Source organism: Littorina saxatilis, unplaced genomic scaffold (genome assembly GCF_037325665.1).
Source record: "Littorina saxatilis isolate snail1 unplaced genomic scaffold, US_GU_Lsax_2.0 scaffold_728, whole genome shotgun sequence".
Lineage (NCBI taxonomy): Eukaryota > Metazoa > Mollusca > Gastropoda > Littorinimorpha > Littorinidae > Littorina > Littorina saxatilis.
In genome coordinates, this window is record NW_027127195.1 from 5,001 (window position 1) to 18,257 (window position 13,257).

Consider the following 13,257-nt stretch of genomic DNA (forward strand, 5'->3'; position numbering starts at 1 on the left):
AGCTTTTCCATCCTCAACTTCTCCAACAATGACCTTGTCCAAATTTCACGCAAAGACTTCTTTGTTAACATGTCGAAAGCTGTGCAAGTTGTGGACTTGTACAACAATGGCTTGGTCCATATCGTCGATGGAGCTTTTGACGGCTACCCAAAACTGGAATGGCTACAGCTTGGAGGAAACAGACTTATGTTCAAGGATGTATTCAGCGTGAACTTCTTAGGCAACGTAATCGTCCTTGACACCGACTGCAATGGCTTGCAGGTGATAGGCCCATCAAGTGAAGCACATTTCGGTGTTAGGATCCTGTACATGGGCTGGAACAACATTAAAAACTTGGATTTGGCGACTTTTAATGTCACGCCTAATGTGTCTGATCTGTTCTTGCGGGACAATAAACTGTATGACCTGACCACTGCCCATATGCCAAATATACGCCATCTTAACCTTGGGAAAAACAGACTGTTCGACTTTCCAGAAACTTGTAACAGCACGAATGGGTCCTTCTTTCCCGAGCTCGTCAATCTGACGCTTGATTTCAATTTGATTTCTTGTATTGATCAAGTTTGCCTTCCTAAGGTTCAAAGTTTAGATCTCAGTTACAACTTTTTCCAGTATTTTGGGAGTATGACTTTCACTATACAAAATTTCCCCTCGTTGAAAAATCTTTATCTTAATCAAATGAAAATCAAGATGCATAACATAACACGATACGCATTCAACCATTCAGCGCTAGTAAGACTTGATCTGGGGCAGAACGAATTAGATTTCAACAGCACAGTTGATGATGATGCGTTTGCAGGCTGCGCAGGGCTCTTACATTTACAGTTGGAAATGAACAATTTCGAGTCCGTTTCTGAAGCAAAATTTTCACGTCTCTTTGGTTGCCTCACCAAACTTAGACATCTGGATATAGCAAAGAGTAAAGTTGGCGTAATTTACTCAGAAACATTTGCTAACTTCACAGATTTGAAATGGCTTTACCTTTACGGAAATGCCTTGACGTACACAAACACTGTACAAAAGGTCTTCCCATTGTAGTTTCTTTGACGTACATCCCGGATGGCGCCTTTGATCCGATGCTTAATCTGACCAATCTACACATTGACAACAACCGAATACAAACCATTTCTCCATTTACTTTCGGCGAGAAGGCTGTTAAACGGTAAGTGTCAAAACTATAAGTGTGTGTGTGTGTGTGTGTGTGTGTGCTGCAATAAAGGCCTTTTATTCTCTTGATCCAAAAGGTGTCCAGGCAATCCAATCGGTTATTGCTGAAATACAGCGCTTGGCAGTTTGGCAGACGTTTGTTTTTATCTGTGGGTTAATCCGCGTGTCCCAAAATAATATGAAGTAAGTAGTTCCTTTGAAGTCTCGGAAACCTGAAACGCCCAAATAATTATGACGTTTTATTACCAATTCAGTGCCCCATATGGCTTTTTGACCAATCAGGACGGATTCTAGCTGACACTCTAAATGTTATAACGGTCAGGCAGGGACCCTTTTTGTTTATCAAGCTAAAAATTAACAAGACAAAGTAAAAATTTAAATCAACAATATCAGCGTGATTTATTCTAAAAAATGACACTTCAAACGCTGTCAGATAATACTCTCTTTATCTAAAAAATACCGAAAAGCGAGTTTTGTCGGTGGGTGCTTTACGGAACAGCAAGACACCGCCCATCGAGTGTGCAATGCCGACCGGCTCACTTGAAATCTAAATTATCTAAGTTCGGAAAAATCAAGTGAAATTGCGTCACTCGCGTTACGTCAAATGTATCTTTACGTCATTTCTCATCCGCCTGGAGTCGGTTCTAAATCTGTCGCTCTCTGTTCAACAAGAAAAAAGCGAAGCAACCGAAACGCATGTTCAACATGGTTTATCTTGTGAGATTGTTGTGTGTCAAACGCATTTGACCTGTGAATATTCATCACGTCAGGTGTGTTACTCTGATTGGCTGACCTAGGTCACGAGAATTCTTTGACTGACAGGCATATTCAGGTAGGAGCGCTCAAGTTCCCATTGCGGCTGTTCTGTCTAATTCGCGGGGTGGCTTCGGAAATTTAATAAAACCGTTATTTCTAATATGCTGACTGTTAGCAAATGATAACAAACATGTCTCACGAACGATATCAGCATTCGCCTAAAAGGCTCATGCTTGATATCTTTTTTCTCGACATGTCTGTTATCATTTGCTAACAGTCAGCATATTAGAAATAACTCAAAATGTATCGATTGAACATAATGTTACATTGGATTTCCCTTCTTTGGACCATGTGACGTCAGAGGTCGACAAAAATTCATATTTAGGCGGCCAGCCGAGACTACAAAATAGTGCATATTTGTGTGCGTTCAATCGTTAAAACTAAAAGGAATTCTATCCAGAATCGATCGATACATGAAATGTTATTTGTATTTTTGACCAAAATATGACATTTTACAAAGATCTCGACAGTCATTGTTCACCTCGATCGCTAGCGCGGTCTCGAGGGAACACTGTCTGTCTCGATCTGTGTAAAATATAATATTTTGATCAAAAATACAAATAACGTATATTGTAGGCCTCTGACGTCACATGACTCAAAGAAGGGAAATCCAATGTTCAATCCATACATTATTTTGTCCCCGGAGTTTATAAGGCATGGTAAGTATAATCGTTAGAATAAGATTGAGTAAAAGTCTCAGTTTGTTTGCTGAGACTAGATGGTTTGCTCATGAATATTTAGAGACCTACTATTTGTGTTTTGCAGATTGAGAGTGTTAGGACTCCACAGCAACCCATACCAATGTACTTGTGACATTTTGTGGTTTAAACACTGGATAGAATCATCCCCACACACGTTTCGTGACCGTGACAAATACATGTGTGCCAATGTCCCAAACGTCGGGCTGCTGGACTTCGTGCTGAACAAGCAGGTGGGAAGGAAATCACGATTAACACTGTAACAGGCAAAGTTTGACAGTGATATCCTCCACGCTTTTAGAGCGCTAACCAGAGATATAGCGTGACATAGCAAAGTGTGTTGCACGTACTGTGAATGAAACTCACTGACCGGGGATAAGTGACGTTGTAAATCGCAACTAGGGTATTGTTACACTTTACCACTGTCCTTGGACATTGAGGGGTTGTCCAAGTAATCGGCCGGGAGGAAGGAAGCCCGGATAGATGCGACAGGAAAGCACTTAACAGTGCGTCGTATAACCGGTCTGAGAGGGAGATAGTGGCCAGATGACCAAGTGTGAAGGATCTGAGAAGTGACGGATCTGAGAAGCCGCCGAAATATCATAACTCTAGACCAGCATAGCTAAAATTCGACGGGATTTCGCGAAGTTATTGTAAGGTTATGGTTGTCCGTATAGTTGGACCATAGAGGTCACAGGACGAAAGGAACTGAGTAGACCGAGGTCGCCAGTGGAAGGAATTAGTATTCTGATACATTTCCTAGTGAACGGCCATAGACGCTGTGTAATTCTGTGTATGAACAGAGTTAAAATATGTCTATAAGATCTTAAGTACATAAGATATAATGAGTGTTTAGTAGGCAGAGCAGACGGTGATTTGAGTCTGCCGGAGTATGAACTGTAACTGTTTTTTCTGACTACACACGAGCCGTGATTCGATACCAGTAAAGTAGATATCGTGTGTCTGTGAGTTCACGGACTGTTTGTGTATTTCTCTACATAAATGAAGGGTAGAGGGTTTTGTCAGTAAAATTGTGCACCGGATTGTAATCTCGCTTTGTTTTTGCATCCAAACCTGTGAGTACCTGATTTTTGAATACCTAACATTTATGTTCATGATTGTGTGTATCCAGCCCTTTTATACAGCTCTCACTCAGTTCTATGTTAATTGAGCTCTCCCTTCTCCTTGATTATTGTACCCTTCCAACGAAACTTTCAATAATCACGTGTGCAGGCGTGCCTGTTGGGATCTGACGCTGCCTCCTTCACCATCGCCGTCACGTGTGTCCTTTTGTCCTTCCTGCTCCTCTTCGTCATCGCTTTCCGCTTCCGCTGGCGCATGCGTCTCTGGCTCTACGAGGCTTGCCGAGGGAGTCGCCGAGACAGACGTCATGCAGGGCGCCGATACCGTTATGACGTGTTCGTCGCATATGCCGCTGAAGATGTGGCCTGGGTGCAGCGAGAGTTACTGCCTGTGTTGGAAAGGGAGTGGGGGCTGAGACTCTGTATCCATCAACGGGACTTTGTGCTGGGAAAACACATCGTGGACAACATCTCCGACTGCGTCAGGGACAGCGAGCGAGTTCTGCTGGTCTTCTCGCCGCACTTTGCTCGCAGCGAGTGGTGTCAGTTTGAGCTCAAGTACTGTCAGTCAGGTCAACGTCATGGAGCGTGATGACGTCATGGTGCTGGTGGAGCTGCGGGAGACGCCGTCACGTGACATGACGGGCGCCATGTTGGCAGTGCTGCAGACTACCACCTACATTGAGTGGGAGGACGGGCAGGACGCCAGGCAGTCTTTCTGGGCACGCCTGCGTTTGGCACTGGATGACTGAGGGTTTCTTTTTCTTACCAACAGTATGACATTCTCCCTCGATCTCTGTCTCTGCATCTTGTCCTCTTGACTCTTTCCCCTCTCTGTTTCCTGACTCTGTTTCCTGACTCTGTTTCCTGACTCTGTTTCTCAGCCTCAGTCTCTGTGTTCATGTCTGTCTCTGTGTACCGATTCTGGTTCTACGCCTCAGTTTCTGATCCCCATTTCACTCTTGCTGTCTATGCTCTTTTTACATTTAGTCAAGTTTTGACTAAATGTTTTAACGTAGAGGGGGGAATCGAGACGAGGGTTGTGGTGTATGTGTGTGTGTCTGTCTGTCTGTCTGTGTGTGTGTGTGTAGAGCGATTCAGACCAAACTACTGGACCGATCTTTATGAAATTTGACATGAGAGTTCCTGGGAATGATATCCCCGGACGTTTTTTTCTTTTTTTCGATAAATACCTTTGATGACGTCATATCCGGCTTTTTGTAAAAGTTGAGGCGGCACTGTCACACCCTCATTTTTCAATCAAATTGATTGAAATTTTGGCCAAGCAATTTTCGACGAAGGCCGGACTTTGGTATTGCATTTCAGCTTGGTGGCTTAAAAATTAATTAATGACTTTGGTCATTAAAAATCTGAAAATTGTAAAAAAAATAATTTGTTTTTAAAACGATCCAAATTTACGTTTATCTTATTCTTCATCATTTTCTAATTCCAAAAACATATAAATATGTTATATTCAGATTAAAAACAAGCTCTGAAAATTAAAAAATATAAAAATTATTATTAAAATAAAATTTCCGAAATCGATTTAAAAACAATTTCATCTTATTCCTTGTGGGTTCCTGATTCCAAAAACATATCGATGTGATATGTTTGGATTAAAAACACGCTCAGAAAGTTAAAAAGAATAGAGATAAAGAAAAGCGTGCTATCCTTCTCAGCGCAACTACTGCCCCGCTCTTCTTGTCAATTTCACTGCCTGTGCATCGAGCGGTGGACTGACGATGCTACGAGTATACGCTCTTGCTGTAAAAATGCAGTGAGTTCAGTTTCATTCTGTTAGTTCGATAGTTGTAATTTTGCCTTACGCGACTTGTTTTCCTTTAAGTCTCCGTGTGTGTATGCCTCTCTCTCTCTCTCTCTCTCTCTCTCTCTCTCTCTCTCTCTCTCTCTCTCTCTCTCTCTCTCTCTCTGCCCCCCCTTCCCTTCGGTCTGATCTTTTGTTGGATTTCACTAAGTATTTGTGTTAAAACACTTTACCTATTTTTTCTTTAATTAAGTTTCATCCAATATCTCATACATTATTGACACGTGCAGGCTATTTTCCTTCCATTTCCGATAAGCATGGAAAATGAGGCCATGTTTAAGCCTTGACAAGGCTTGCTTTAGCTTTGTAAAGATACAAATCTTAAACAGACAGCTAACTTTAAAAAACAAACAAACCGACTTTTCTGTTCTAGAAAAACTATTCATTAATACAACGCATTGTACGAGTTCTCTTCGCGTTCACCCTAGAGGCTTGGATGCTTTGCTTCGATAATAATTCAATCAATCAATATGAGGCTTATATCGCGCATATTCCGTGGGTACAGTTCTAGGCGCTCTGCAGTGATGCCGTGTGAGATGAAATTTTATACGGCCAGTAATTGCAGCCATTTCGGCGCATATTTACCTTTCACGGCCTATTATTCCAATTCACACGGGTATAGGTAGACAATTATTAACTGTGCCTAAGCAATTTTGCCAGGAAAGACCCTTTTGTCAATCGTGGGATCTTTAACGTGCACACCTAATGAAAAATGATGTTTTGAATAGGGAGAAGTTTGCCAGTACTGCACTTCTGCTATATGTTTGTTTTTTAGTTTTGTGCTCTGTTCCTTGCATGTCTCATTGGTCAGAGTTTATATCCAGAATTATATTTTGGATGGAATGATTGCTAATATGTGTTGCTGACAAAACTTTTCACGTATGCATGTTTCCAATGATGTCCAGTCTTCACGTAAATACTCCCTGCACAGGTTGAACATTTCAACAAATGCAAGCATTGTTCACCTTTGTTTTATAAATACGTTTTTTTTTGTTTTTTTTCACACATTTAACTATTGAATCAATCAACCTGTCATGGGATTTAGGTGATGCTGCTGAATATAATGGTCCGGTGTTTGCTTTTCTGTGTACGGGATTTCTACATTCATACACTCATTGACACATTTTTACACACACAGTCACACACAGTCACACACAGTCATACACAGACATACTCGTGCATACGGGATGGTGACAACACGCACTCGAACAACACACACGGCACACAACGAATGAACATTTCAAACATTTCGCTATTAACTCAAATAAAAACATTATCGTCATTTAACTGAAATACCTAGGTTATAATAAAATACCTCTCGTCACACAGAACACACCGTTCGGCACTGTACCAACACACAGTCTTCCTTCTGAATCCTCCGAATATCTACAACACATCACTGACATCACTGCCGAAAGTCCTTGAAGTTACACACAGTTCTTTTTCTGTCCTCCGACACACACAAGAATGTCCGCTTTCATGTCTCAATTCTTCTTCCAGCTGCAGGTATTAAAATAAAGTCCGAACTACTCTAATTAACAAAAACACTTTCTTCCCACACCACAACAAACACATCCGCTCGCATCAGTCATCCCATCGCTCTCTGACGTATCACGCTTGCACGGTCACCACATTTACACAGAGGGGTGACAACATACGACGCATCGCACAGCACAACCGTCCCTCGCTAAAACAAAACACTGATTTTACCTATTCAAATTAGGCGAGTCGGCTATTCCGCCAGACCATTTCAATATGAATAGGGTTTTAGAGACTACTCGGAAATAATACTTATTCCACGATAGCTCAGGGGTACCGTGATCAGAAAAAAATACCACCAAATTTTCCCTTGACACAATCATCAAACCATATCACAAAATACCATTAAAAAAAACCCGTATCTTACACAATGACGTCAAGAACCATACTGAAACTAACAAAAGCATCAGCAAGTTTGTAATCGAAACTAGTTCCTGTAACTATTTCATAAATGACCCACACTCATCATGTCAATACTTGCATCTGAAAAGAGCCCCTCCCTCTCCCGATCCCCCCCCCCCCCCCCATCCTTACATTTTATCTGCTTATTTAATTATTTATTTATCGAGTTGTTTATTTGACTATTCAGTTGTTCTGTAATGTATTTATTGACTATTCAGTTGTTCTATTCATTCGTGCACTTTTTCTCTGCGTTCATTTTGTCACTTATCTATTTGTGTATTCCTTTATGTGGTTTTCCATTGTTTTCAAGCAAAGTATTAACATAAAATAGTGTTTTCTCTCAGAAAACTATTAACCTAAACAAAAATTAACGAACAATTAAGGTATTGATCCTCTGTAGTGTGAGAGTGTTTGTGTGTGTGTGTGTGTGTGTGTGTGTGTGTGTGTGTGTGTGTGTGTGTGTGCGACGGTGGTAAACAGAGCAACCACCAGGAATATAATCGAACTTCAAAATACTAAGTTCTCAGTGACATCCCCTTGACTACCGTAACACTTAGGTTGACAAAAAAGAAACATGCAAGGTATACAAAACTGACAAAATGGTCTCCAAGGGAGGCAATCCTGTTGCAATTCCAATGATAGCAAAAGTACGTACCTGAAACGTATTATGGCAGGCAAGCAACAACATTTTTTACTTTTGTCACCTTCCTCCTTGATTTAACAAAACATTAATAAGACAATAAGAATACACACCGGGAGGTGCAGAAACCACAGACACGCACGCTGTTTACCAGCCCAGGACACGGCCACTACCACCCTCTCCGCGGCCTCCACCACCGCCATCACCATAGACTCAACAGCAGCAAAATGTGAACAGTAATATTTGCTTCTTGAGTAAACTGTTCGCAGGAATACAAAGATGTACTGTTGAATCAAGGAAAAAGTTGACAAAAGCAGACCAGGAAAATGTATCAATCTAAAGCATTCCAAAGTTAACACACAGGCATTGACAGAAATAGACAGACACACAACAGTAACACAAACACAACTACACACGCGCGCATACACGGATACTAAAACACACAAACACACGCGCGCGCACACAACAATACTAACACACACGAACAGACACGCGCGCGCAGACACACACATCCACACACACCCACACACATCATGTATACACACACACACACACAGACTGCGCACGCACACACACACATACACACAAACATTGAAACACATACACACACATCAAATACATCCACACACATACACAAACCCACACAAAAACACTCAGACACATTCACACAAACACAAACATACACTCACACGTACGCATGCGGACACCCCCTGACGCACGCACACATACACACACACACACACACACACACACACACACACACACACACACACACACACACAATAACACACACACACACGCGCGCGCCCGCAAAAAACAAAAACATACACTCACACGTACGCATGCACACACACCCTGACGCATGCACACACACACACGCAAACACACACACACACACACACACACACACACTCTCTCTCTCTCTCTCACTCTCTCAAAATTATAATCTGCCTAGCAAAAAGAATACTTATGTACAGTACACCCTGCCAAAATTGGTTGAAGGAAGCAAAATCGATATGACCGACCGCTATTAATAGCAAGAGATTTTATGACAGCGGAGAACAAAGGTCCGACAGAGCCTTGTGCGAATGAAGCCGATGTAAACTACCTTTAAGGTTCTGTCAATGGCATGTACTTTAAATATTTGTGTTATTAATTTGTGTATGTTTATTGTTAGTCTGTGTGAGTATTTGTGTACGTGTTTGAGTACGTCCGTGTATGTCAGTGTTTGTGTGCACGATGTCAGTTTGTGTGTGTGTGTGTGTGTCTGTGTCTGTGTCTGTGTGTCTGTGCGTGTGCGTGAGCGCGCGCGTGTGTGAGTGTGTGTGTGTGTGTGTGTGTGTGAGGGGCGGGGGGGGAAGATACATATGTGAGTGTTACAGTATTTCAGTGTCACTGAGAGGGTGCATAATGCACATTGGTCTCTGCTTAAGGGCATAATATACCTGCGCAGTTACAGCGGCACAGACGACGCACGGCCTATTATTTATGCCGCAATAGGGATTATGACGAGTACAATTGGTCTGCTTTCCTTTCATGCAACGTGTAGTGGGCTGGGATAAGCTGCAGTGCGTCGTCGGTCCAGCTGAAGTTACATATGTGAGCGCCGGTACAAACACGACATTTTCAAAGTGTGTGTGAGTAAGCCGGAAACGATGTGAAGGTAAAACCTTCAGCCAGCAACGTAAGAGTGCAGCAGCACCTTTAACTCTTGTCAGTCAGCACTGAAGTCTCTGTGAATGGCTTCCAGGTGCAAAAAAAGATGCCAGGATTGGAAAAATGCCAATCACTTCAGCCTGCAATGTCAAACATTTACTTCAGCCAACGGCAGAAGTTCGCTCACATTTAATCAGTGTCATAAATATTTAACCAGGCACTGAACTCGTTTTGTCTATCTGACCATGTGGCTCAAGACCGACTCAAGACGTTATTCCTTTGAGGACCCAAAGTGTTCGAAAACAATACTGCATTTACGCATATTCTGGTAGCACAATAATGGCACGATCACAGAAAAATAACCAAAGAAATAGTAATCGCTCTTTATGCATACGACATGTGTACTGGAGTAAGCAAGAGTTGCCATACGGAACCTTTCTCCTGGCACCTGGGAATAAGAAGCATAGAAATGAACAAGCGACTTTCATCCTCTTTTAATACTTTCAAGAAGCAAGAATGAAAGTCACTTGTTCATTTCAATGCTTGTTATTCTCTCATGCAGGTGCTAGGAGAAAGGTTCCGTACAACTCTCGCTTACTCTATTACACATGTCGTATGCATAAAGAGTGCACGTGATTACTTCCCTTTGGTTATTTGATATCTTAACAACGCTCTGCCTCATTTCGCTTAAAGATTCTTTAAAAAAAATAGTGTTTTTAGCTCTCCCCCCCCCCCCCAAAAAAAAAGAAAGTTTGTTTTTATGACAATGCATACACACACACACAAATTAGTTCATATTTTGCGTTGGTTGTTTGTTTTGGGACCGAAGTTTGTTTTTTATTTAAACAAACGCATGTGGATTTTTATTGGCCAGAAATTGTGCGAGCTGTGCCCCCCTGGATGTCGGAGATGAATAACTTCCCTTGTATAATTTGCAAAACTCGATTCGGAAGTTGTTATATTTAACTATGATTCTTTGGGTTTTTTAAATTTTGTGTTGAAGAGTAAACAAACTCACACACAAAATACAAAACATTCTGGGGTCTGGAGTAAAGAATGAGTAGTTCGGTCGGGGAATCGGAAGCAATGATGTATTTCTTGGCCTTAAAAAAGCAGCAATACAAATCCCGTCGCGATATAACCTTCGCGGTTGAAAACGACGTTAAACACCAAATAAAGAAAAGAAAAGAAAGCAATACAGATATGATATGTTTGGATTAAAAACACGCTCAGAAAGTTAAAACGAAGAGAGGTACAGAAAAGCGTGCTATCCTTCTCAGCGCAACTACTACCCCGCTCTTCTTGTCAATTTCACTGCCTTTGCCATGAGCGGTGGACTGACGCTGCTACGAGTATACGGTCTTGCTGAAAAATTGCATTGCGTTCAGTTTCATTCTGTGAGTTCGACAGCTACTTGACTAAATGTTGTATTTTCGCCTTACGCGACTTGTTTTCCTTTCTCGTGTGATCTTGCTGCGAGGTTCCGCCTGTTACCAACCGAAAGAAAGAAGGGGCATAAACCTCACCAGAACCGCCCATTGGGATAAAGTATAGTGTATAAGTATATATCCCATGACCTCCCTTCTTTGTCTCTGTTACTTCAGTATGGGTATATATGTTGTATTTTTATAGCTCAATAAATACATCATGGACTCCAAAAAATATATGATAGTGCAGATTCCGATTTGGGCAAAGGACTACTTTCCTCCCGACCTTTGACCTCGCGCCGAACAATGTGACACATTTGTATGAAGTTCTAAAATCGTATTGCACGGCTCAGAAAACCATATCAGTTGCACGCAAAAATGAATCTCAGAACTGATCTGATGTATGAGATGCAATAAGCAAAAGTTTCTTTCATTATGAAAGCAATGCAGGTCGAAAAAAACGAACATTCAACTTACAAGATAACCAGATGCTAGCGAACCAAAACAAAAACACGAGTACCCTCCCCTTGCATCTTTAGCAGACGACTTTTGAGAATCTGTCGGTAGTGTGTTTTGGTGTGCGCCTTCAGCTATCAAACATCGGCTGTTTCACGTGTTTTGCGAGCAAGTCTACTCTTTTGCCTGGCTCTGCAGTAAGTCCACATATTTTTCCGTAATCCAGTCATATTCCTTCAAAATGCAATCAATCGGCGGTGACAGACGTGTCGGTCGCGTTTTCCTCTCACCCATACCAGTTTAAGTTCATCCATGCAAACACACTCGCAAAACAGTTTATCACGTAGATACATTTCAAATAGGGAGCAAATGGTTAAATCTAAACCTACATATTTGTTCCCTAAGATTTGCTTCTCTGTCAATAAGCCTAATTACACACGTTCGAGAAAAACAACGTGGAATCAATTCTGAATCGAGTAGGCCTAAGCCAAGTGGGTCCCAAACCCGTTTCGCCCGTTCTGCCGACCTGAAACGCAAAACAAAAGAATTGTGCGCTTCAACTAAATTAATTTCTATTCGACTTCATTACTTTCTTGCAACTTATGAACCTTTACTTAAAGCTTTTAAATGGTCTGAAAGTAGTGTTACCGCGTACTTATCGATGCACTCATTCGTTTTATTTTTTCAGCGACGGTCACTTAGTTTAAGGTTGCAAAAGGGCTAAGTCTCGCTGGCAACAGTTTTACCCTGCACAGATCGCAACAGTGCCGCTAGTAGTCTACACTTTGTGTTTGATGGTAGAATGGGATATACAGATTACAACACTCGTGGTTTTTTATATGGCTTGTATTTCAGTCAAGACCCAGCGGGAATATCAATCGAGAGCCACTCGCCAGAGGCTCGTGTCTCCCGATGATATTCATCCGCTGGGTCTTGACTGAAATACAAGCCATATAAAAAACCACTCGTGTTGTAACCTATACATATATATGTATATATATATATATACTAGATGAATACCCGCTTCGCCGGGTAGCCGGCTTCGCCGGGAAGAAGTAGAGCCGAATACCCGGCTTGAGTGGCGCACCGTACGCCGGCTTCGCCGGGTCCGAACCATGGACCCGCCAAACTTAGGTCCCACCCAGATTCGTGGAATGGGAACAGCAGGAAAATGATTCAGAGGCCATAATGCCATTCCTGATCATATCATGTCGTGTTCCATCATTGTCGACGACGCCGAATGTAACCGAGTGCCGAAACACCACAATCACCTTTGGAGGCGAAGTCCACTCAAACAGGTTTGAGACTTTAGAGCTTATCTCTAAGCCCTTTTAAATCTGTTATGGCTTCTCAGAGGAAGGCCTGAACATACAGCCACATCAAAGCCGCCAGACCACATCACACACAGAACTCTACAATACACAGGTATTGCCTACACACCCATACAAACACACACACACACACACACACACACACACACACACACACACACACAGAAGCCGTATATATATATATATATATATATATAAGTATAAATATATGGAGATAG

At 41.9% G+C, this 13,257-nt stretch overlaps 1 pseudogene; it reads left to right on the top strand.

Moving 5' to 3' along the window:
* Window positions 1–5,214, top strand: part of LOC138955668 (toll-like receptor 6) — a 5,463-nt pseudogene extending 249 nt beyond the window's left edge.
* Window positions 5,215–13,257: the final 8,043 nt, after the last annotated feature.